General features: G+C 49.8%; 1 long non-coding RNA gene across 1 annotated transcript in view; it reads left to right on the forward strand.

Moving 5' to 3' along the window:
• Nucleotides 1-22169, forward strand: part of LOC147684336 (uncharacterized) — an 80437-nt gene that overhangs the window by 53905 nt on the left and 4363 nt on the right. Inside the window, exon 3 of the long non-coding RNA XR_015300735.1 lies at nucleotides 19130-19474. This is a non-coding gene — a long non-coding RNA (uncharacterized LOC147684336). The remainder of the gene's footprint in view (nucleotides 1-19129; nucleotides 19475-22169) is intronic.

The raw sequence follows: 22169 nt of genomic DNA on the forward strand, positions 1-22169 counted from the left end.
TTTTGACCACTCGCTCGGCAATCTCCGTCATCTGACACTTGTTGGCACAAATGCGCAGGATAGAGTGGCTGTGACTCACAGCAGAGGGCCTGAACGGACCCTGCTCTGTCAAACACAGCGTGATGTTGAGCACCCGGCAATCATTCTAATGGGTCCGGCTGAATAGCTCAGCTGGGGCTCAGATCGGGGCTGCAGAAGCGGCGCCTCGGCTGCCAGACACACCTTCCACTCCGGCTCACCAGCACAGGCAATGAGCATTTCTTTTCGTGAGTACCGGTACTCTCCTCAGCAGAAGAAAAAGTGCCGGTACTCAGAGTGATAAATCTGAGAAGTGCCGGTACTCAGTACCGGTGAGTACCGGCCCATTTAAAGCACTGTGTCTGTGACGCACAGGCGGGTTTGGTTGATATGGCGGCGCTTGGTGAACCCTCCCTGCTCCCAGCAGATCCGGGATTGAGGGTGAACTAGCCGTGACGTCATCTCGGGGGAGCTGCTCTGGGGCGGGGTTCTCCTCCGCCATCGGGGGTGGGGGGTTGGGGCAGGAGCAGGGAACACCCTCGGGTCCCCCTTCTTACAAGGAGGTGGAAGGAAGAGCCTGAGTTTGTGGTGTGGGGGTGACCCCAGAGTTTGTGACACAGGGGTGACCCCAGAGTTTGTGACGCAGGGGTGACCCCAGAGTTTGTGATGCAGGAGTGACCCCAGAGTTTGTGACGCAGGGGTGACGCCAGAGTTTGTGACGCAGGAATGACCCCAGAGTTTTTGATGCAGGGCTGACCCCAGAGTTTGTGACACTTTGGTAACCCCAGAGTTTGTGATGCAGGGGTGACCCCAGAATTTGTGATGCATTGGTGACCCCAGAGTTTGTGACACTTTGGTGACCCCAGAGTTTGTGGTGCAGGGGTGACCCCAGAGTTTGTGGTGCAGAGGTGACCCCAGAGTTTGTGGTGCAGGGGTGACCCCAGAGTTTGTGATGCAGGAGTGACCCCAGAGTTTGTGATGCAGGGGTGACCCCAGAGTTTGTGGTGCAGGGGTGACTCTAGAGTTTGTAGTGCAGGGGTGACCCCAGAGTTTGTGATGCAGGAGTGACCCCAGAGTTTGTGATGCAGGAGTGACCCCAGAGTTTGTGGTGCAGGGGTGACTCTAGAGTTTGTAGTGCAGGGGTGACCCAAGAGTTTGTGGTGCAGGGGTGTTAAAATGGGATTTCTGGTTGGCTAAGGCTTGCGCCAAAGCCAGGCAGAAACCACCACCACTCTAGTCAGGGCAAGGGAGCTACACACCAAGATAACCCCTGCTCACCCCCTTGGTAACGTGACACGAGCAGTATGGCTTATCCCGGAGGCAACGTGTAAAGCGTTTGCGCAACACCCAGGCAGAGCAGCAACACACTAGGCACACCACAAAAAGAAACTCCACACAAGGTTATACATAAAAATAGCCTTTGTATTACCATAAACACATTAGATCAGAATCACACAGATACACTGTGCCAACTGGCACTGGGCAGTATTTACAGGGGATTATTTACACATGACAGGGCCACGTGGGCCACTGTCAGAATCAGCACTTAGTAGAAATAGCACGTAGTAGAAATAGCACTTCCAGAACATGGAATAATTGTAGCACAAAATAACAATTGTAGGACACAACCAGGAAGCACTGGTAAAAGGTAGATACACCCTACGCAATACTATCACCTTAGGCATAGATCACGCAGGAAAACATAAACTCACTAGCATAAACTATACTAGGCAAAAGAACCTCCTAATCATAAAAACACAGTTAGAGGTATCACAGGCATAAAGGCATTGCACATTATGCGTAAATCACATTAGGCATTATCATCACCAACACAGTAGGCAATCACCTTGCGCAGGAATCTCAGAGGTACTGACCTCAGGCCAACTGGCCTTCCGTGGGGCTCAAATACCAAATGTCCAGAATGTCTGGGCTGACTGCGCAGGCGGCAAAAGAAGAGTGCGCAACAGGGGGGCCTAAACGTGGCAGCTGCCCACTACTTGATGGGCAGCTGTGTAATCCCAAAGATCATGGCCTCCTTGAAATGAGGAACCTAAACGGTGCGGCTGCCCACTACTTGATGGGCAGCTGTGAAAGGCAGCAAATGCAGCAGGGGCGCTCAGTAGCCCCTAAAACAAAATGTGCCACACGTGGTACATCTAGGCTCTGGAAATAAACGTGTCAGCGAGCATACTGGCTCCTGAAATGATTAGGCACCCCAAAGAGAGTCAGAGCGGGCCCGAGACACTGAGGAGCGTACTTGCGCTCTTAAATAAATGTGTACCCGGTGGAGCCAACACGGGCTCTAAAGGAAGTGTGTCCCAAGCCCCTCGCAGGGACTTCCAAACAAATAATAGCCAACAGCATAGAAGCCGCACGGGGCTTTATACAAAATGTGCCCCCAAGTTATAGCGACCCGCTCTCCTGGAGCCGCTGAAGGACACAGGCACTGCCCCCACTGTGCATTGTGGGCACTGAAAATGCACCAGTTCTGCCCCACTCACCGGACTCCTTGGTTGGCCCTCCGGTTTCCTCTCTCCGGGGGCAGATGGCGCAGAGCTGGTATGCGGCGGGGGCAGGCACTGACAATGTGCCTCGTGCCCCCCTCCACCTTCTCTGAGATGGCTGCGGCTTCCAAGGCTCCTGGTACGGCCCCTGATGCCAGAGGTGATGCAGAGGTGATGCCAGATGTTGTGATGCAGAGATGATGCCAGATGTGATGCAGAGGTGATGCCAGACGTTGTGATGCAGAGGTGATCCCAGATGCTCTGATGCAGAGGTGATGCCAGATGTTGTGATGCAGAGGTGATGCCATATGTTGTGATGCAGAGATGATGCCAGAGGTGATGCCAGATGTTGTGATGCAGAGGTGATGCCAGATGTTGTGATGCAGAGATGATGCCAGATGTGATGCCAGATGTTGTGATGCAAAGGTGACACCAGAGAGGTGATGCAGAGGTGACACCAGAGAGGTGATGCCAGAGCTTGTGACACTGCTTCTGTGAGACTGTCTGGGCCCGGGGATGTTAGGAGGGATGCAGTTGTTAGTCGGAGGTTCCTTCTCACAGATGTGTCAAGACATTACATTCCAGAAGGGCGGGACCTTCAGCCTGTGCAGATTGGGGTGCAGTACAGAGGGCTGTGAAGGCGATCTGTCTGTCATGGGCAGCCAGTGAGGTGGCCCAAGGACTGGAGACAGGAGCTGTCTAGCGATCTCCCGCCTGCGATGGATGACGTTCACCGCTCAGGTGTTTGCTCTGTTGTGACTGGAGCCCCCCTCGGTGGTCCCAGGTCCCACTGATTTGCTCGGGTCTTACAGTCTGGAGGGCATTTCTCTGCTGATTGATTAGAGTCTTGACATGTTTGCAGTAGGTTGCAGGTGTCTCTCCATGGCATGGCTTGCGATTTAAGTTCATGAATATTGATGCAGACACTTTACCTTTAGGGACATAGCCTTGTGATTAAGCGGGCGGCTGCAGTGAGAGAACCTTACACCGAGTCACGAACACTCTTTGTCCCAAGCGCAGCTTTGTGGGTTATCAAGAGCTGCCTTTGGTAATGCCCCTAGATTTGGGATTGCTGTGAGAACTTAACGGAGCGCGTGGATCTGGAACCGGAACACACTGGACGAAGACCCATCTCGATAGCCTCAGGGAAAGCGTTGTTGGACTGACGTTGGATTTTACTTCCCACACTTCCCCCACTGTTGCACAGACTGGAGTTGGAAGAGTAAATTATACTATTCGAAGTACAGCGCTTTCCCTCAGGCAAACCATTGTAACAACTTGCGCGGTAACAAAATGAATTGTAAAGACGCATTTGTGGTTCGGACCGCATTTTAAAGGCATGCGTGGAAAATGCATGCATGGTTCCAACATACAACCCTGAGAGGGGCGTCATACATGAACCTGGTCTGTCATCAGTTCAAGTGTGTCGGCATGTGGGTCGGTGACCAGAGCTTCCCGCCGGACTGTGTGCTCCCAGCCTGGCCTGAGGGGCCGCGGGCGGACTCCTGTGTCCCCGTGAGTCGTGAGACCCTCATTGTGACGCCCCTTTCATACCCCTGGTCTGATGAACCACAAGATCCAAGTGCTTTTCAGAGACCTTATCAAACGAGGGGTTGTCAATCAAGCCTCCAAGCGATGAATAGAACTTCAAAGGAGGCTGAACTGCAGCGTCCCCTGGTGGCAAAAGAAAGAGAGGGCATGTAACCTTGGGGAGGAGCAAAGGCAAGGAGAAGGCCTGTTTCACTTTTTCACATCCTATAGCAATGCATTATGGGAGGATGTCTGCGGCAGACATGTACATGCGATTCATACATATTTACGTATAAAAGACATTACTACTTTTTAGGTCTGGCCGTAAGCCATCCTTATGTTCTGTTAAAATGTTCTGATAAATAAATATACATAAATGCAAACATAAAGGGATTTTCTGTCTACCTACTTCAGAGAGAGGAGAGCTGGTTTGCCTGTGCTGCTGACCAACTCGTTTATTCTCATATTTGTACTTTTTTTTGCGTATTGAAGATGTTTGCAAAAGAAACAACTACACGCTTTCCAAGGCCAGACTTTTGGCTTTGCCAAAGCTTGCTAAGATGTTCTCCTTTCCCATTTTCTGTTGAATTCCTGCTGCTTGTGTTCAGCCCTGTCTTTTATCTTAGTTGAATAGCTCTATCGGATGCCATTTCATTGGCTGTAGAGTGTTTACTTTATTCCCTGTCTGGCTCGAGGCATTGTTCTCACTTCCCCGCCCATCACTTTGAGAGACAAATCTGCTTGTTCAGTTGATGCCAGAGGTCAAGGAGTGTTGACCCCAGGGGGGCGCTGTCCCCTCCTTGTCCAGTCCTGGCCCTGGCTGTGTCAGAGCGGACCCTGCCTCAAAGACTCGAGGCTCCTCTGGGAAGAAAGTTACCAAGTGAAATAGAGTCAGCGACCTTTAAACCTACCTAGCCAATGACAGGTACGTTTAGGAAAGTCCAAAGGAGAATTACGTGAAAGAACCCTGTGGAGGGGCGGGTATGCGTTTAATTAAAAAAATTAAAAAGCAGGTCTCAGGCACGAATCTGACATTTGTGTGGGATGTGCTAAAAAAAGGCCCCAGGTGAAATTTAATTTATGCTAATGTATTCATGTTTAATTTCCGAGCGCTTTGCTTTATGATTGATACGTGAAATGCCAGAGATTCAGCTAAAATGCATAATTGAGGTTTTATTCAGGTAAAAATGATCCTATCACAGGTGCATGAAAGAACACTCACAGGCTGCCTCGCGGGCTGAAGGTGGGGGGGGGGGGGGGGGGGGGTAAAACATTGAACTGTAAAGCGAGTGGCAGCGAGACCTGGGGGCGGGGAGGGGGGGGGGGGGGGGCACTGGCCCCAGAGGCACGTTACAGCGCAGACAGTGGTGAAGCAGCACAGAGACCTGCCAGTCACACACACACGTGTGCACATACAAACGCACACACAGGCTAGGATGCATGCAAGTACACACGTAAACACAGACACCCACACACACTCAGACTGCATCATACCACACACATACAAGAAGAAGGACTAGGGGCTATATTATCAAGAAAGGGCGATACATTATCACCGCTTTTATCAGCAGGAAACTGCCGCTAAAGCGACGATAGTGGCCTTGATAATACGCCCTGTGATTTCCCATAGACGCCCAGGTTCTGGTGTTAACCTGGGCGTCTATGGGAATTCTCAAGGACATATTATCAAGCCCATTATCGCTGCTTTAGCAGCAGTTTCAGCCGATAAAAGCGGTGATAATGTATCGCCCTTTCTTGATAATATGGCCCCTAGGCGCGCATGTAGGTCCAACATACGGGCTCCAAACAAGCATATGTCTACGAAAAGAGGGCGCAGTTCCTTTAGCAAGAATGTCGGTAGTGAACTGAAGAAACAGATCGGGGGATCCTATTGGTCAGGTGCAAGGGCGTCATGCTTCGTCACAGGGCGGCTCCACGTTGGGCCGGTGCTGCAATGCGCAACAGGCCCCTCGAGGGGCTCTTTGCCGGAGATCTGTTGATTCTTTTGCCGTATGTGAAGTGTGAGTGTAGGTGCTCAGAGTGTAGATTGTGTGGGTGAGTTAACATTATCTAAGAGGTACCCTGGACATTTAAAAATGTGGGTTCTCGTGTCCAAGTTAAAAGCAGCGGGTGGCTGAAGGCGGAACTAATGGTCCGTTCCAGCTCATAAAGTTGTGCATAAAAAGGTCAACATGTTTCCAGCCACATAAAGTTATTGATCAAGTGCATTATTTGTAACATTGCACCAGCTTCATTAAGGCAGAATTGTCATTAGCGCAGCACGCAATATGAGGCTACGTTTGTTTTAACATGCATCCTTCTAATTCTCCCCTTTTTCATGTTTTTCCCTTATTTTTCCCCCCATTGTAACCTTACCTTTGACTGGTAATGGAAAACACCAACCGTAGGCACTTATTAGCAGGCATGCTTATTTGATGTCCTGAACATGATCCTTGCATTTTTCTCTAGGATCGAAACGCCGTCGACACCTCAAAACTCTTCATACATGCACTGTGATGCTATAGTCTCCTGTGTAGAGTTGTTACTTGCAATTTGTTTATCGATTTTGATGATTGTTCTTGGAAACAAACCGTGAGCACTGCCTGAACCTTCCCTGTATGTTTCCCCAATTGTATGTCTTTTTGTTTCTCTAGTAGGACGTAGGTTTGTGTCCCACTTTGAGGACTTGTGCTCGCACATTACCGTAAGAATGTTAACTAATTAAACATTGGACCTCTGTCCGGCTGGATAAGTTCACCTAATACAGCCCTGATTGGGTCTGTGTTCGTTGTCTGCGGCTCATTCTCTCTTAGGACCGCTGTTGTATAAAATAATATGTGTGTGAAGAGCAAGTAAAGTGCCTTGAGGTGTAGAGAGGTGTGGGTGGGGCGAGGTAGGCTGACGATGAGTCTTGCTGCCGTGTTTTGGAGGTTTGGAGCCTGTTCTGGAGCTGTTTGGAGATTCCAGCATAGAGTGTGTTGCCGTAGTCGAGTCTGCTGGTTATCGGGACCTGCGTGACTGTTTTTCTGTTGTTCTCTGGTAGCCATTTGAAGATTCTTTGTAGCATCTTTAGTATGTGGAAGCAGCTGGTGGTCACTGCATTTCCTGGGCTGACATGTCGAGCTTGCCATCGAGAATAATTCCTAGGTTTCTGGCATGGGTCGTGGGGACTGGTGTGGGGCTGAGGTCTGCTGGCCGCCAGCTGGAGTCCCATGCAGAGGTCTTTGTTTTGAAGATCTCCGCTGCAGTTGTGTCTGCGTTGAGCTTCATCCAGTTGGAACTCATCCAGGTGGCTACTGCGGTCATGCAGGTGGAGAAGTTGTTTTTTCTGTAGTGGGGGTATTGTCTGTCAAGGAGAATAACAGGTGAGTGTCATCAGTGTAGGAAAGAATGCCGATGCTGTGCCATCCAACGAGGTCTGCCAGTGGGGTCGTGTAGATGTTAAACAAGGTTGGTCTGAGAGATGGTCCCTGGGGGACTCCACAGATAAGATTCTTGGCTTCGAACATGTATGGTGGCACACTGACGCTTCGTGTTCTTTCTCAATGAAAGAAGCCGGCCCAGTTAAGAGCAGGTTCTTGAATGCCCATTTAACACCTTAGCAGCTCTGGAACGTCCAGCTCCAGTGTTGGACGTTCCATTGTGCAGGTGCAATTCGAACATTCAACGGCCGACGGCAGCACTCCCGAGGTAGTGTTGCCGTCGGCCGCCGAACGTGCGCAGCACCTAAGGTGTTAAAGTAGTCTTTTGATGAGGGTGGAGTGGGAGATCGAGTCGAATGCTGTGGAGAGGTCGAGCAGGATGAGGCCTGCTGTTTCTCCTCAGTCGCGGAACATCCTGGTGACTTCGGTTGCTGTGCTAAGGGCAGTTTCAGGGCTGTGCTTGGGTGTGAAGCCTGATTGGCTGATAAGTGAAAGTTGATGCGTGTTGGATGGTGGGCAAGTTGCTTGTTGATGATTTTGTTCATTACGTTGTCTGCAGTGCTTAATTTTAAAAAAAGTAAGTGCCACGGCCCTTCTTGAGAGGGCACTGCTGCCTGCACCACCCACTGCCCTAGTTAGTGCATGCAATGAAGCTACCAACACAAAGACTAACCATCGCACACCTACAAGTGGGACAATTCAGAGTATGCTTGGTCACTCAAACCTATAAGAATGGCCTGGAGGCAGGTATTGTTCTTCTTTTTAGTGTGCATTGACTTATTTAACACTGGTATTGAGCTCATCTCAAAATTAAACAGACAGCGCCACCATGTGGTGGACTGTCACTAGAGCCTGTGCTGACAATCAAGTGCTTATGCTGAGCACCAGAAACCACTGGCTCAAATTAAGCAAGGCGTGGTTGGATAGAGTACAACAGAGATCGGGCTGTGGTTTGCTAGCTGGGCGGGGTCTGTTGATGGTTTCGTTAGTAGTAAGTTTACCGCTGCATGTTTGCAGGTCTCCGGGGACATTGCAATGATGAGAGAGGAGTTCAGAGTGCAGATGAGTACTTTGCTCATTGGGGAGGACCCCATGTTGAAGAAGTAGTGGGGGTAGGGGTCTGTTGGGACCCTGGAGTGGATGGTTCCCATGATGTTGGCTGTCTCGCCACGGTGACTGTTTTCCAAGAGATCAGGGGGTTGTCATGGCCTTAATTTGGTAGGTTGATTGTCAAGGTTGGTGGGGTCTGGTTGTGGGTCGAAAGTGTTGTATATGGTTTTGATTTTGTTGCTGAATAAATCTGATAGGTTGTTAAATAATTCTTGCCAGAGGGTGATGTTGTTTGTGGTGGGACCTGGTGCTGCACAATCTTTGATGATCATGTGTGCTTCGAGCAGTGTGTTTGTTGTGTGTGTAACTATGCATACGCGGTTGTGCCTGTGTGTTGAGCAGTGTGTTTGTGTGTCTACCTGTGTGTACGTGCCTGTGCCTGTGTGTTGAGCAGTGTGTTTGTGTGTCTACCCGTGTGTACGTGCCTGTGCCTGTGTGTTGAGAAGTGTGTTTGTGTGTCTACCCGTGTGTACGTGTCTGTGCCTGTGTGTCGAGCAGTGTGTTTGTGTGTCTACATGTGTGTGCAGGTCTTTGCGTTTGTGTGTCCAGCAGTGTGTGTATCTATGCGTGCATGGTTGTGCCTGTATGTGTCGAGTACTGTGTTTGTGTGCCCAGCAGTGTGTTTGTGTGTCAACCGGTGTGTGTGCATCAGAATGGCTGGTGTGTCCAGCAGGTTGTGTGTGCCTGGTAACCCAGCTTGACTCCTTGCCCCCCTCACCCCTCCCCCTGGTTGTTTTTGACAAGTGAATCGAATTATGTTTGTTTGTTGTGCGGTCGAGTGGACGCCGCGTCCGTGCAGGGTCCGTGGGCTCCATAAATCACAGTGAAGTGAACAAATGAACAAACATCTCACGAGCCGGGAGGGGTGGGGGGGATGGAGGGGGGTGCTACTCTAAAATGAGACCGCTTGGGGGGGGTTGGGGGGGGGGGGGGGCACGAGCCCTCCCTTAAGATGGCGAGCACCGAGCTCCAGACCTTAAATCCACATATTTCCTCCGCCTGCCGGTCTGTGTGAGGGTCAGTTGTGTGTCTGGGGCGATGACGCTAAAATCGGGGATTCAGACCCGAGAGCCGCGCGGACTCCAATTCCTGGAAGCAAAACATTCTGAAAACAAAAAATATGTTTTTTTGAAAACTTTCCGGGTGTAAGAAGCGTGATAAACTGGCTCGAAAACCGCAGATTCGTTCCGAACTAGGAGGGTTAAAGGGCACATGGGCGGGGCCGGCAGTGAACACTGACCTCCCTGGTAGGTTAAACCTAGAAATGACATCATTTTCTTCCTCAGTTTTCAATCAGTATCTGTCATTTAATACAGATAACAGGCATCCACTTGCTACTATTAGTCTAGCTAATTTTTAGGGCCGTATGTATCAAGGAAAATTGCATTCGCAAACGCCGAAATTCGCAGAATGTCGGCGTTTGCGAATGCAATTTTGCCAAATGGTATGTATTAAGGCACAATAAGGAATCGCAAAATTTGCAATTCCTTATTTTGCGATTGCATTTAAGGAATCGCAAATTTTGCGATTCCTTAAATGCAATGTAAGAAGCACCAAAAAAGTGCAATTTGGCCTTAAGGAATCGCAAATTACCACCAACTTCAAGTTGGTGGTAATTTGCAATTTCTTTGAAAAATGCACTTTTTTGCATTTTTCAAAGTGTATTGTGAAGCACATACATGCCCTTACGGTATGTATGTGCACAACATGTGCACCCATGCTTACTTCAGGGGTGCAACAGGGTGTCCTTTTTACAGCCCTGCACCCTTGAAATTGCATTCTCAATTTGCGATTTGCTAATTGCTAATCGCAACTTGAGAATGTCTTCCCAGTCATTCCTACGGGCCTCCAGGCCCATAGGAATGAATGGGGAGGTATTCCTCCATTGCGAATCGCAATTTGCGATTCGCAATTAAGGAATACTTAGGATTCGCAAAATGTATTGCAAATCCTACATACATAGCATTTTGCGCTTCTCAAATAGCGATTCGCCAAAAATCGCTATTGAGAATCGCAAAATGACTTTTTGATACATATGGCCCTTTATCTTTTGCATGGCCCGAAGCGCTATCTTACTGTGGGCGCTTTCTATGTTCCAGGGACTTCGCACACTATTGTCAAAGTGATGCCTTGTTGTTGCGCATCACTCCACGTTGTTGCTAGTGACGACACCGGCCTTTCACACTGAGGAATACTCCTCATCAAGGCCCTCCCAGGCCCCGCCTCCTGGTTACAGGAGCAGGCTCTCTTTTGGTTATAGGGCACTCACTGGTCCTGCCCCCTTATCACTTTGAGGTGCGTGATCTATCAGTGAGGGTGGCACCAGGCACTCCTGTATGTTCTTTCACTAACATTAGCACCAGGCCTCCTGTTGTCTTTAATCACTGACAGTGAAACACGTATACCTGCATTATGTTACTGCAGTGGTCCCTCTGTGCCTGTCTTGGTGTAAACATGCATGCCTGGTTCTGTTACTGTAGTGGTCCCTCCGTGCCTGTCTTGGTGTAAACATGCATGGCTGGTTCTGTTACCCCTGTGGTCCCTCCGTGCCTGTCTTGGTGTAAACATGCATGCCTGGTTCTGTTACTGTAGTGGTCCCTCCGTGCCCGTCTTGGTGTAAACATGCATGGTTGGTTCTGTTACTGCAGTGGTCCCTCCGTGCCTGTCTTGGTGTAAACATGCATGCCTGGTTCTGTTACTGTAGTGGTCCCTCCGTGCCCGTCTTGGTGTAAACATGCATGGTTGGTTCTGTTACTGTAGTGGTCCCTCCGTGCCTGTCTTGATGTAAACATGCGTGGCTGGTTCTGTTACCCCAGTGGTTCCTACGTGCCTGTCTTGGTGTAAACATGCATGGCTGGTTCTGTTACTGCAGTGGTCCCTCCGTGCCTGTCTTGATGTAAACATGCGTGGCTGGTTCTGTTACCCCAGTGGTTCCTACGTGCCTGTCTTGGTGTAAACATGCATGGCTGGTTCTGTTACTGCAGTGGTCCCTCCGTGCCTTTCGTGGTGTAAACATGCATGGCTGGTTCTGTTACTGCAGTGGTTCCTCCGTGCCTGTCTTGGTGTAAAAATGCATGCCTGGTTCTGTTACCTCAGTGGTCCCTACTTGCCTGTCTTGGTGTAAACATGCATGCCTGGTTCTGTTACTGCAGTGGTCCCTAAGTCTGTGTTGTGTTGTAAACATGCATGCCTCGTTCTTTTGCTGCAGTGGTCCCTCTGTGCCTGTCATGCTGTAAACATGCATGCCTGGTTCTGTTACTGCACTGGTCCCTCTGTGCCTGTCTTGGTGTAAACATGCATGCCTCGTTCTGTTACTGCAGTGGTCCCTCTGTGCCTGTCTTGGTGTAAACATGCATGCCTGGTTCTGTTACTGCAGTGGTCCCTCTGTGCCTGTCTTGGTGTAAACATGCATGGCTGGTTCTGTTACTGTAGTGGTCCCTCCGTGCCTGTCTTGGTGTAAACATGCATGCCTGGTTCTGTTACTGCAGTGGTCCCTCCGTGCCTGTCTTGGTGTAAACATGCATGGCTGGTTCTGTTACTGCAGTGGTCCCTCCGTGCCTGTCTTGGTGTAAACATGCATGGCTGGTTCTGTTACCCCAGTGGTCCCTCCGAGCCTGTCTTGTTGTACACATGCATGGCTGGTTCTGTTACTGCAGTGGTCCCTCCGTGCCTGTCTTGTTGTACACATGCATGGCTGGTTCTGTTACTGCAGTGGTCCCTCCGTGCATGTCTTGGTGTAAACATGCATGGCTGGTTCTGTTACTGCAGTGGTCCCTCTGTGCCTGTCTTGGTGTACACATGCATGGCTGGTTCTGTTACCCCAGTGGTTCCTCCGTGCCTGTCTTGGTGTAAACATGCATGGCTGGTTCTGTTACCCCAGTGGTCCATCCGTGCCTGTCTTGTTATACACATGCATGGCTTGTTCTGTTACCCCAGTGGTTCCTCTGTGCCTGTCTTGGTGTAAACATGCATGGCTGGTTCTGTTACCCCAGTGGTCCATCCGTGCCTGTCTTGGTGTAAACATGCATGGCTGGTTCTGTTACTGCAGTGGTCCCTCCGTGCCTGTCATGTTGTACACATGCCTGGCTGGTTCTGTTACTGCAGTGGTCCCTCCGTGCCTGCCTTGGTGTAAACATGCATGGCTGGTTCTGTTACTGCAGTGGTCCCTCCTTGCCTGTCTTGGTGTACACATGCAAGGCTGGTTCTGTTACCCCAGTGGTTCCTCCGTGCCTGTGTTGGTGTAAACATGCATGGCTAGTTCTGTTACCCCAGTGGTCCCTCCGTGCCTGTCTTGGTGTACACATGCTTTCCTCGTTCTGTTACTGCAGTGGTCCCTCCGTGCCTGTCTTGGTGTAAACATGCATGGCTGGTTCTGTTACTGCAGTGGTCCCTCCGTGCCTGTCTTGGTGTAAACATGCATGGCTGGTTCTGTTACTGCAGTGGTCCCTCCGTGCTTGTCTTGTTGTACACATGCATGGCTGGTTCTGTTACTGCAGTGGTCCCTCCGTGCCTGTCTTGGTGTAAACATGCATGGCTGGTTCTGTTACTGCAGTGGTCCCTCCGTGCCTGTCTTGGTGTAAACATGCATGGCTGGTTCTGTTACTGCAGTGGTCCCTCCGTGCCTGTCTTGGTGTAAACATGCATGGCTGGTTCTGTTACTGCAGTGGTCCCTCCGTGCCTGTCTTGGTGTAAACATGCATGGCTAGTTCTGTTACTGCAGTGGTCCCTCCGTGCCTGTCTTGTTGTACACATGCATAGCTGGTTCTGTTACTGCAGTGGTCCCTCCGTGCCTGTCTTGGTGTAAACATGCATGGCTGGTTCTGTTACTGCAGTGGTCCCCCCGTGCCTGTCTTGGTGTAAACATGCTTGGCTGGTTCTGTTACTGCAGTGGTCCCTCCGTGCCTGTCTTGTTGTACACATGCATGGCTGGTTCTTTTACTGCAGTGGTCCCTCCGTGCCTGTCTTGTTGTACACATGCATGGCTGGTTCTGTTACTGCACTGGTCCCTCCGTGCCTGTCTTGGTGTAAACATGCATGGCTGGTTCTGTTACTACAGTGGTCCCTCCGTGCCTGTCGTGCTGTAAACATGCATGGCTGGTTCTGTTACCGTAGTGGTCCCTCTGTGCCTGTCGTGCTGTAAACATGCATGGCTGGTTCTGTTACTGCAGTGGTCCCTCTCTGCCTGTCGTGCTGTAAACATGCATGGCTGGTTCTGTTACCGTAGTGGTCCCTCTGTGCCTGTCGTGCTGTAAACATGCATGGCTGGTTCTGTTACTGCAGTGGTCCCTCCGTGCCTGTCGTGCTGTAAACATGCATGGCTGGTTCTGTTACTGCAGTGGTCCCTCCGTACCTGATGTGCTGTAAACATGCATGGCTGGTTCTGTTACTGCAGTGGTCCCTCCGTGCCTGTCTTGGTGTAAACATGCATGGCTGGTTCTGTTACTCCAACGTGCACAGTAATCTATCTATGTTTGCAGCAGGTGGGGAAGGGAGAGGTCACGTGTGTATTTATTTCTGACTTAATGAGTTGAAAGACATTTAAAAGCGTCACCCCAGCTGTCAGCCCCTAAGGGTGCAAGAGGTCACCAGGGGGCCGTCTGACCTCCGGAAGCTTTTAGTGGTGATGTCACTGCACTCTGATCGCAGGCTCTACACACCTCTGGCCTCTGATTGGCCATCACTGACTCAAGCGAATGTGAATGTGCCATAGTGGGCAGTGATGTCAGAGCCAGCACACTGACCCATGACCTTTCCAGCCCCCCTCGGCCCACCCATGCTTCTTCAAGACCCACCACCATCCAGACTCCTAGAGCCGGGACTAACACGAAAAGAAATGGAAGAGGTCAAGGTACAGAGAAAAGAGACAGGAAATGAGGCGGAAGAGGTAAAGGAACAGAGGAAAGAGACAGGAAATGAAATGGAAGACAGAAAAGAAGAGAGGAAAGAGACAGGAAATGAAATGGAAGACAGAAAAGAAGAGAGGAAAGAGACAGGAAATGAAGCGGGGAGAGGTAAAGGAACAGAGGAAAGAGACAGGAAAGGAGACGGGAGAGGTAAAGGAACAGAGGAAAGAGACAGGAAAGGAGACAGGAGAGGTCAAGGAACAGAGGAAAGAGACAGGAAATGAGGCGGAAGAGGTAAAGGAACAGAGGAAAGAGACAGGAAAGGAGACGGGAGAGGTAAAGGAACAGAGGAAAGAGACAGGAAAGGAGACAGGAGAGGTCAAGGAACAGAGGAAAGAGACAGGAAAGGAGACGGGAGAGGTAAAGGAACAGAGGAAAGAGAAAGGAAAGGAGTCAGGAGAGGTAAAGGAACAGAGGAAAGAGACAGGAAATGAGGCGGGAGAGGTAAAGGAACAGAGGAAAGAGCCAGGAAAGGAAATGGCAGACATAAAGGAACAGAGGAAAGAGACAGGAAAGGAGACAGGACAGGTCAAGGAACAGAGGAAAGAGACAGGAAAGGAGACAAAAGAGGTAAAGAAACAGAGGAAAGAGACAGGAAAGGAGACAGGAGAGGTCAAGGAACAGAGGAAAGAGACAGGAAAGGAGACAGAAGAAGTAAAGGAACAGAGGAAAGAGAGACAGGAAAGGAGACATGAGAGGTAAACGAACAGAGGAAGTAGCCTGGAATGGAGACGGTAGAGGTAAAGTAATAGTGAAAGGAGCCTGGAAAGGTAATGGAACAGAGGAAAGAGACAGGAAAGGAGACAGAAGAGATAAATGAACAGAGGAAAGAGACAGGAAAGTTCAAGTACCGCACAAACATATCTGTATGTGTGACACAGCTCACACCGCCACAGGTTCAAGGACCGCAGACACATCTGTGTATGTGTGACCCAGCTCACACCGCCACCCGTTCAAGTACTGTAGACACAGCTCTGTAGGTGTGATACAGGTCACGTCACCAGCACAACCTCAAGAACCGCAGACACAGCTCTGTAGGTGTGACACAGTTCACACCACCACCCGTTCAAGTACTGTAGACACAGCTCTGTAGGTGTGATACAGGTCACGTCACCAGCACAACCTCAAGAACCGCAGACACAGCTCTGTATGTGTGACACAGGTCACACCGCCACCCGTTCAAGTACTGTAGACACAGCTCTGTATGTGTGACACAGGTCACACCGCCACCCGTTCAAGTACTGTAGACACAGCTCTGTATGTGTGATACAGCTCACACCGCCACCCGTTCAAGTACTGTAGACACAGCTCTGTATGTGTGGCACCGCCACCCGTTCAAGTACTGTAGACACAGCTCTGTATGTGTGACACAGGTCACACCGCCACCCGTTCAAGTACTGTAGACACAACTCTGTATGTGTGACACAGCTCACACCGCCACCCGTTCAAGTACTGTAGACACAGCTCTGTAGGTGTGACACAGCTCACACCGCCACCCGTTCAAGTACTGTAGACACAGCTCTGTATGTGTGGCACCGCCACCCGTTCAAGTACTGTAGACACAGCTCTGTATGTGTGACACAGGTCACACCGCCACCCGTTCAAGTACTGTAGACACAGCTCTGTATGTGTGACACAGGTCACACCGCCACCCGTTCAAGTACTGTAGACACAGCTCTGTATGTGTGACACCGCCACCCGTTCAAGTACTGTAGACACAGCTCTGTATGTGTGACACAGCTCACACCGCCACCCGTTCAAGTACTGTAGACACAGCTCTGTATGTGTGGCACCGCCACCCGTTCAAGTACTGTAGACACAGCTCTGTATGTGTGACACAGCTCACACCGCCACCCGTTCAAGTACTGTAGACACAGCTCTGTATGTGTGACACAGGTCACACCGCCACCCGTTCAAGTACTGTAGACACAACTCTGTATGTGTGACACAGCTCACACCGCCACCCGTTCAAGTACTGTAGACACAGCTCTGTATGTGTGACACAGCTCACACCGCCACCCGTTCAAGTACTGTAGACACAGCTCTGTATGTGTGGCACCGCCACCCGTTCAAGTACTGTAGACACAGCTCTGTATGTGTGGCACCGCCACCCGTTCAAGTACTGTAGACACAGCTCTGTATGTGTGACACAGCTCACACCGCCACCCGTTCAAGTACTGTAGACACAGCTCTGTATGTGTGACACAGGTCACACCGCCACCCGTTCAAGTACTGTAGACACAGCTCTGTATGTGTGGCACCGCCACCCGTTCAAGCACTGTAGACACAGCTCTGTATGTGTGACACAGCTCACACCGCCACCCGTTCAAGTACTGTAGACACAGCTCTGTATGTGTGACACAGGTCACACCGCCACCCGTTGAAGTACTGTAGACACAGCTCTGTATGTGTGACACAGGTCACACCGCCACCCGTTCAAGTACTGTAGACACAGCTCTGTATGTGTGGCACCGCCACCCGTTCAAGTACTGTAGACACAGCTCTGTATGTGTGACACAGGTCACACCGCCACCCGTTCAAGTACTGTAGACACAGCTCTGTATGTGTGACACAGCTCACACCGCCACCCGTTCAAGTACTGTAGACACAGCTCTGTATGTGTGACACAGGTCACACCGCCACCCGTTCAAGTACTGTAGACACAGCTCTGTATGTGTGACACAGGTCACACCGCCACCCGTTCAAGTACTGTAGACACAGCTCTGTATGTGTGGCACCGCCACCCGTTCAAGTACTGTAGACACAGCTCTGTATGTGTGACACAGGTCACACCGCCACCCGTTCAAGTACTGTAGACACAGCTCTGTATGTTTGACACAGGTCACACGGCCACCCGTTCAAGTACTGTAGACACAGCTCTGTATGTGTGACACAGGTCACACCGCCACCCGTTCAAGTACTGTAGACACAGCTCTGTATGTATGACACCGCCACCCGTTCAAGTACTGTAGACACAGCTCTGTATGTGTGACACAGCTCACACCGCCACCCGTTCAAGTACTGTAGACACAGCTCTGTATGTGTGGCACCGCCACCCGTTCAAGTACTGTAGACACAGCTCTGTATGTGTGACACAGGTCACACCGCCACCCGTTCAAGTACTGTAGACACAGCTCTGTATGTGTGACACAGGTCACACCGCCACCCGTTCAAGTACTGTAGACACAGCTCTGTATGTGTGACACAGCTCACACCGCCACCCGTTCAAGTACTGTAGACACAGCTCTGTATGTGTGGCACCGCCACCCGTTCAAGTACTGTAGACACAGCTCTGTATGTGTGACACAGGTCACACCGCCACCCGTTCAAGTACTGTAGACACAGCTCTGTATGTGTGACACCGCCACCCGTTCAAGTACTGTAGACACAGCTCTGTATGTGTGACACAGGTTGAGGAAATATAATTTTTGATCGAGTGGTGTTCCCCAGCGAGTACCCCACCGTCTCCATGTGCTAGCTTGCAGTGCATGTAATTTCCCTCCTGTGTCTGCTACGAAGACGCAAATACATTTGCGTCCATCTTTAACATGTCCTCTTTCAGATCCGCCATGAACGGATTGAATATTCAGTTCCTATATATGCCGTGCCACCGTCTTTTTGTGGTACACTTTACACGTTTTTCAGCTCTGGCGAAGTAGGCCCAGATCATGCCATCGAGCTTTTTCGAGTTCTCTCCTGCTTTTCTGACTCCGAGGGCCTCAGCCCAGGCTACCTCTGTACCAGTGGCCCCCACCTTACTCCTTGCGCGGCTCCGGCGCATAGCCTAACCTCTGCCTGCCAAGACTGTATTCAACCTTCGAATTATCTGCTCCACTCCTCGAAAATACATTCCTGTCTCGTAGCTCAAGTAAACATCCTTCCAGCTGCAGGAGCAGAGGGCCCGGTTCTTCTGTCTCCGTGCAAGTAATTCATAGACTCCGTTGCCATGGTAGGCCCATGCTCCCTCACCCCGCATGCCGACACGTAGTCACATATACACGCAGACAGTATAGAGTAGTCTCTGCCCGAGAGACCTTCCTTCCAGACACTACAGTTCTTAAAACATACGATATTAGATACGATATTGGGATCAGGTTGATCTGACATCTCAGACTTATGTCTACACTTGTAGTGCTAAGTGTCAAGTCCCCTTCACCCTCCAGTTACACGTCAGATTCACGTCAATCTGCTGCGCGCGCATCTCTGCCATAAATTTCTGCTGACATTGCAAGATTCTCTTATGTATCCACCCACTTTGTGACCTCATGATTAATGACGTTTCCAGTACACGCCTTCATGCACGCCTATTATAACGCCTATTGTATGACGTTTCCATGTTTTATCTCTTCTTTTCCAGCTGTTACGCCTACTGTTACGCCTACTACATGCTCATACATTGTAATGCATTGACTATATATATGTACTTCTGTAAACAATATGTTGTCTGTCTGCCCCTTCCTGAACCTGTGTGGTGATGGAATGGTTATGCCACCTTGGCTCGAGCCAATAACCCAATTCCTTTTACAGGAATAAAACCCTTTTGAGTTAACCTCAATATCCCGGATTTTGCCTCTTATTTTTCTGAGTTATTCTTATTGATTATTGATAGCAAATTAAGTATAGGTAATCGATTTTACCACAGTTCTGGCGCCCGAATAGGGACTCCTCCCCCACCCCACGCGCCGGAGGTGCGTTGCAGGCCTAGCCCCCTGCCACAGCCGGACGGACAACTACGCGTACCCGCAGGATTTCCTGTATCTCCCTCAGGCCAACGGAGGTGACTGAGGCTGCGATCGACACCCAGACGAGGCGGTGAGGAGTGCGGAGGATCCCGACCTGAGCCTAGCTGAGAGAGCAAGATCCGAGGTATACAGAGGCCCACCAGATTCCGAAGTTCCGAAGTACCTACGTCGCGAGTCGAGTCCGAATCCAGTCCGAATCCAGTCCAGTCCAGGGTTTCCGAGGCCTTCTGTTTCCGTGCTTCCTGGTGAGTACCGTTGCTAGGGACGCATCCTGACGTGCGCATTAGTTTGTGCCGGTCAAGACAGGTTCGGGTGCACGAGCCTGGTCTGCACTGTTTAGCAGTGTATCTATACTGTTTAGCAGTATATCCAGTTTGCACCCGCACAAGGTGTATCTGTGCCGTTTAGCGGTACATCCTGTTACATGTCATTGTACTCAATTAATGTGGTTCGTTCTTGCAATGTTTTAATGTGTCATTCAAATGTCGTGGTATGAGTGAATGTCCGATCTTCATTATTGTGCTTATACGTGTTTTTGTGTAGTGTGTATATCCGAGTAAGAACCAAATAGCCAGATTTCAGAATGCCGTTGTTTTCCAAACTAAGACAAATAAAAACCCGTAAAGGGGTTCTAGAGGAAGCTGTTCCCGTTCCACCTAGGGACACTCCAGGGTACTTTATGTACCATAAGCACGGCCTAGATGCCGTTTTGTTTCTCGATTTATGGGTGGATTATACTAAAGAACTGTCAGAGAATCAGAGATGGCCCGCTGCTGGGACATGGGATGCTGATTGCATCATGAGAGTAGAAGAAGCATTATGGAAAAAGAAAGCCAGACAGTCACAGAAAGATGCCATCGAGTTATGGCGCAAAGAATCGCATAGGCGTACCGAAAAAGCACACAGACTAGAAGAAAAGAGTAAGGAGGAGTCTGACAAGGCCCAAGAGAACGCATTAGTTGAGGAAGGTATCAGAGTAACATTAGAACAAGTAGACAGACAGCGAAACACACTTATGAATGGCATGTTCCCCATCCTGTCAAAAGGCCTGCCAAAGGCCTCTCCAGAAGTACCGAAGGACCTACCACCCCCATTGCTCCCGACTAAGATACACCAGAAGACAGCAAAGGACGTTTTCCTTTCTTCTTATTTAGACGATGTAGCTCCCGCATATGTTAATACCGCATTGCCAGTGCCAGTGCCTGCGCCAAATGGTCAGAATCCTTATGCTCTTCCTCCCCGACAAGCTACTCCTCCCCCGATTCCTCCTGATCTTCCTCCACCCCCTGCTTCCCTTGACACGAACCCGAATAACCCTTTTGGAGCCGGCGCCTCCGGAGGCGCGTCCGGAGGGATAGGTTTCCAGACTCCGCCACAACTTCATCGCTTGAGTTTTAGAGAAATAGCACAACAGCGTACACCTAGAACAGATCTTGCAATTCTTGGAGATCGCCTTGCAGACTGTAGATATGATCCTGTACCCGGTAGAAAGAATGACGAGAGAATGTTACTCGCGTCAATACGTTTACGGCGAGTCACGAACTTCCTAATTACATTACCTGGAATGACGGAGCACCTAGATAGAATATATAAGTTTGTTCAGACAGGAGTAGGGCCTGACAGTATTAAGGAGGCCATGGCCTACCAGAAAGTGGATACTAAAGCCAAGATATTGCGGTTTCTTATAAACTGCTTCATTAGAGAAGTAGATAGGCCGGGTATGAACCCGGAGGATGTAAAAGCACTCCATAGATGGGGTCAGAATATAACAGATGGACAGCATGACAAAGAGGCCTGTATAGATAATATGTACCGAAGAATCAGAACAGCAATTAATAAGATGCATGAGAAAAGACAGCCCGTGCCGGAAGTTGATTCCGACAAACATGAATCCACAGAGGAGGAGCCAGAGGAGGAAGCCGAGACACCAGAACATTTACAGTTGCCGGTCAGGGAAATGATAGCTTACGTAGGTAAGGGAAGACCATTCAATAATTCGATGCGCCCAGTGCGCCCAGAAAGTAAAAGGATATATCAGGAAGCCATGTGTAATCCTAGAACTCCTGAACACTTATTCCAAGCCACCGACCGAGTACTCCAAGAGCGCATGGGGTACCATGTACTCGATTCTATGGATGAACAAGAATTAGCCAGGTCAGCCGTGCAATGGGCTGACAGCTCTGAGAAATATGGTGATGATGCGTTAGCACATACGTTCTTGAACTTGACACCAAGTGAACAGCGCTTAGCTGGTATGTACATGATACAACATCTGCTCTTATTGTATAAAAGCCAACGGTCTGATCCAGGCCCTCTGCCTGACATACTAATAGAACTGGTCACGAACAGATGGAAAGGTCTAAGTACTGATCTAATTAAAGTAATTCTAGAACACCGCCACAAGTATAGTACATTCCTTTGTCCGCAGATCAATTCAGCACCCGTTATGGAGCGAAAAACCATGTATTATATGGATAGACAGAATCCGTTGCGAGAAGTGCACCCCGTACAGAATGCAGACCACACGCTTAGACGCGTATTCGTGTATACACCTGTAACTAAAATTGAATTGTTGGAAATGAAGAAATTAGTACCCAGTCACGATAAAGACCCTGCAGGTTTTCACCGCGAAATAAAAGATATGTTATTAATGGGCGATTACACTTATCCCGACCTTATGAAAATACTGAAAGTACTACTACCTCCAGGCATATACGAGAAACTCAAGGAAAAAGAGTGGGAGGTGGGAGACGCAAAGATTGATTGGGCTGCATTACTAGATGAAGAGAATACCCGAGTGCCAGGCCTAGGGCTTGGAGACAAAGTTAAAGCGTTACCGGGTTTATTGGTACAAGTGTTGCCACGTTTATTGAGTACGAAAAAGGAAGATTGGGGTGCAATTTCAGCATGCAAACAGAAACCTGATGAAGACACTAGTGA

This window comes from Lissotriton vulgaris, chromosome 10 (assembly GCF_964263255.1).
Source record: "Lissotriton vulgaris chromosome 10, aLisVul1.2, whole genome shotgun sequence".
Classification (NCBI taxonomy): Eukaryota; Metazoa; Chordata; class Amphibia; order Caudata; family Salamandridae; genus Lissotriton; species Lissotriton vulgaris.